Source organism: Pelodiscus sinensis, chromosome 1, assembly GCF_049634645.1.
Source record: "Pelodiscus sinensis isolate JC-2024 chromosome 1, ASM4963464v1, whole genome shotgun sequence".
NCBI classification, from domain to species: Eukaryota; Metazoa; Chordata; order Testudines; family Trionychidae; genus Pelodiscus; species Pelodiscus sinensis.
In genome coordinates this window covers 182,510,931-182,515,770 of record NC_134711.1, presented here as the reverse complement: position 1 = coordinate 182,515,770, position 4,840 = coordinate 182,510,931, and positions in this window count along the sequence as shown.

The following is a 4,840-nucleotide window of genomic DNA, read 5'->3' as shown; positions in this document are numbered from 1 at the left end:
CTTAAGAACGCTAGGGATGTACACACCTCCCTATCGCCATAAGCATTACACGCCCTACTACAGACAGAGGCCCTTCTCATATATGGGGCCCAGATATAGGCAACACGAGCAACAGCAACGTGGCAGACCCCGACAACAAAGACGTAGAACATAGATTGGTAGGACTCCCAATCCTCAGAATAACCAGGAAGCAAGTTTGACGGTCCTATTGAGGGGCTGTGAACCATTCCCTTGACATACCTCCCTGGATCACAGAAGTTGTTTCACCGCCGACAGAGACATTACCAGCGCAGGTGGTTTACCATCACCACAGATCGTTGGTTCTGGGAACTAATAACATCAGGATATGGGATTCCTCTTCTTTCCCTTCCTCCTGGCTCCCCCCCAACCCCGTCCCTCTTCAGGGACCCATCTCACGATGCCCTCTTAATGCAAGAGGTCATTCGACTCATAGAAATTGGGGCAGTAGAGATGGTGCCTGAACACTTCCAGGGCAAGAGATTTTACTCTCGTTATTTCCTCTCTCAGAAGAAATCAGGAGGATGGAGGCCTATCCTGGACCTTCAAAGTCTCAACCGGTATCTCAGGAAACACAAATTCAAGATGGAGATTCTAGCTTCTATCTTCCTGGTGTTGAACACGAGAGATTGATTCACGTCCCTCGATTTGCAGGATGTGTATTTTCACGTGACGATACACCCAGCTCACAGACGCTTCCTTAGGTTCATCATAGGCACACAGCGCTTTCAATACAAGGTCCTCCTGTTTGGCCTATCCTCAGCACCCAGGGTCTTTTCCAAGACGTTATTGGGGTTGCTGCGTAACTTCACCGCTAGGGCATCATGTTTTTCCCATACCTGGACGATTGTCTCATCAAGGCCCATACTTAAGACCACGCACTTCGTGCCACTGAAATCACAAGGCAATTATTTTTGGACTTGGGTCTCGTACTGAACGTACCAAGTCCTCACTCATTCCACAAAGATCCCTCATGTTCATTGGGGGCACAATTAGATTCTATAATGGCCAAGGCCTATCTTCCTTTGGAAAGATTCCACAAAATACAGAGTCTTACGCAGACACTTTCCATCAGTCCAAAGGTATTGATACTTACCTGTCTGCAACTCTTGGGGCACATGGCCGCCACAAAATATGTGGTACAACATGCGAGACTACACCTCAGATGTCTACAGCACTGGCTGGCCTCAGTTTATCGCCCGGGCAATCGCGATGTACACAGACTAGTAGAGGTACCATTAATGGTACAACAATCCCTAGCATGGTGGCCTTCTCCCGCCAACATGATCTCAGGCATTCCATTTCACCTTCCACATCCTACTGTTCAAGTCACTTCAGATGCATCTCTCCTAGGATGGGGAGCCCACTGTGAGGGCGAATTCACTCAGGGTCGATGGACTACACAAGAAGCCCTCCAGCATATCAATATCCTGGAGCTCAGGTCAGTATTCAACACATGCAAGATATTCCTCCCAAAAATTCGCGGCCAGACAGTTCAAATCTTTACCGACAACACTACCACGGTTTATTACATCAATCTTCAGGGCAGAGCCCGATCCAGATCCCTCTGAGCGGAAGCCACGAAGTTATGGAATTGGTGCATAAGCCATAGAATTACAATTGTGGGCACATACCTCCCAGGTAAAGACAATACAATTGCCGATGCCTTAAGCAGACATTTTTTTCCTCAACACGAGTGGGAACTCAACCCGAGGGTAACCCATTCCATATTTCAGCAATGGGGGCACCCCACTATAGATCTCTTTGTGACACATCTCAATACGAAATGTCCAAAATACTGTTCCAGAGCCAGTCTGGGATCGAAATCTCTGGGAGATGCATTTCTGATAAACTGGGCTCACCATCTTCTCTACGCCTTTCCTCCAGTTACACTTCTGCCGAGAGTATTAGAGAAGATAATTGAGGACAGAGCTACGGTGATATTCATAGCCCCATTTTGGCCCAGACAGACGTGGCTTCCCCTCCTCCTACAAATGTCCCTCCAACACCCATATCGGTTAACCGAAACAACCTGACCTGCTCATGCAACCAGGGCTACCCATGCCACAATCCCAAATCGACTGCCTACACCTCATGGCGTGGTTCCTTGCTGGTTCCATAGCACAGAAGTCCTTTGCTTCCAAGAGGTGAAACAAGTACTATTCTATAGCAGATGCGAATCCACACGGAAAACTTACCTTTATAAATGGCGTCGTTTCCATTCTTGGTGTTTAGCCAACTTCAAAGCAATGTCCATTCCAATCCATCGTATCCTGGACTATGTACTTCACTTGCACCATTCAGGATTGGGGCTCTCATCCATCAAGGTCCATCTCTCGGCGATTTCTGCATTTAGACAATTAATTGAGGGTTTTTCAATAATTGCTCATCCGATGACTAAACGCCTCTTGAAAGGCCTAACAAATCTATGCCCCCCACGCAGGAAGCTTCCTGCTCTATGGGATTTGAAGCTGGTGTTGGACACCCTCACTTACCCTCCTTTTGAGCCCTTGGCTACCTGTGACATCCCTACGCTCACTATGAAGGTTGCCTTTCTCCTGGCTACAACGTTGGCCCGATGGGTTGGAGAATTGGCTGCCCTCTCGGACAACCCGCCATATACTCTGTTTACCAACCACAGAATAATACTTTGATCTCACCCAAACTTTTTACCAAAGGTGAATTCGGAGTTCCATTTTAACAAGCCTATAATACTCCCGACATTCTACCTCAAACCACATACCTCTAGCCATGAAGCCCGATTGCATACATTGGATGTCCATAGGGCATTGGCTTTTTACCTAGAAAGGACTCGCCCTTTCCACCTATCTCAATGACTCCTCTTATGCTCAGATGAAAGAACCAAGGGTCAATCATGATCTTCAAATGTATTTCTAAGCTTATCCTGAAATGTATTACAATTTGCTACACATTACACAATAGGCCCATATCAATGTCAATTACTGCTCATTCCACTAGGGCGACATCTACCTCCCTGCCATTCCTTAAAGGCATACCAATTCAGGACATTTGCCACACGGTGTCATGGTCTTTGGACATGACATTTGCTAAGCATTGTGCCATCAATCCTATTGCCTGAGAATCAGCGCTGGCCTCCTCAGTGCTGTCCACAGCAACCAGATCCTGACTTCAATCTCACCTCTGTAGATGAGGCTATTGCTCTGTACTTACCTAGAGTGGAGCACCCATGGGAACACTACCCAAAGAAGAAGAGGAAGTTACTCACCTCGTGCAGTAACAACATTTCTTCGAGGTGTGTGTCCCCGTGGGTACTCCACGATCCGCCCTCCTCCCCACTTTGGAGTCTCTTCTTTATGTTTTTCAGGAGTGATCCAATTAGGAGGAACTGGTGGGAGCCGGATTGTGCACAAGCTCACAAACGGTGCAAACAGCATGCACCACCGCGCATGCGCTCTCCGGCTGAAGCACGGCTGACGACTCTTTGACCTGTGGCGCCAGGATGAGCCCGATACCTAGAGTGGAGCACCCATGGGGACACACACCTCAAAGAAACGTTACTGCACGAGGTGAGTAACTTCCTCTTCTGCAATAGCACATTCCACATCCAGTATTTTGTAAATGTAGGAGAGGACCAGATCAGGAGAATTAGGACTAAACTTTGGTCCCATTAAAGTTAAAGGGGATTTTGCTATTTACTTCAATGGACTCTTCATCTCTGGACAAAGAGGTTGCTTCCAGTTATAGAATTGATCTTCCTCCATGTAATCAGAAGCAGGGTTGGGTCCTATGTTAGTTTTGCACCAGTCCTGACTGATGAGTGCAGAGATTTGCTGGTATCTTCTTCAAAGAAAACCCCTTGCCTTTCCCTTCACTTAGAGGTAAGATTGTGGCATGGCCAGTAGTAAGGAAGGACAGCCTTGTGGATTCAGGAGCTCTCTAGGTTCTGTTTCCTGATCTACCACCAGGTTCTTCTGAGACCACTTCACTCTCTGTCCCTCAGCTGTAAAATGGGGATCACTTCACTTTTTTTGCCTCAAGGATTGTTGTGATGTTTCCCTCACAAATATTTGTGAGATACAATGGGGATGAACACCACAGAAAAATCTAAATGATGAAGACATTAACATTATGAGTGAGATGAGGATGGACTAAAAATGATAGCACGGTCCTCCTAATTTTCTCAGTTCAACAGGTAAGGCTTTTGGTAAAGTATAGTTCATCCCTCTTTCACTTGGCAAGCCAGTCTTGAGATTTTTGTGAATCAGGCTGGTTTAGTGACAACAAAATCTAAGTTTTCATACTAGTCAGAACTACAGGAAGTAAGTAATTTTGCATATCAAAACCCAACATTTTCCAGCAATTCTCTTGAAGCAGAACTACTTTAATTTCCTCCTCAGATTTTTATTCTATAACTTCTAAGGCCCAGTGTAGCACAAATCAATTATTTTTACAAAGATTAGCTTGTAATCTCTTAAAGAAAGAGGGCGGGGTCACCAGTCTTTAAAGGTTCATATCTGTCTTTAGAAAATGTGAAGTTCCTATTAGCTGAAACAGCTGGTTTAATCAATAAGCTAAATAAACAACATTCATCTGGAAGAGTTAGACAACCCATCAAGCAGATGCAGTGAAGAACTGTTCATTTGGTGTTACTGTGTGTACTGGAATGTTCTGCACACAAGTCTGAGAGGGGACCACGTTTGTTCATTTACTTTGAATAGAGGGTCCTGTTGTCTGTCTTTCTTCACATTGACTCCAGCTGCTTGAAATAAACAGCCTGCTATCCTTTCTGTATTTCTCTCTCTCTCTCTCTCTCTCTCTCTCTCTCTCTCACACACACACA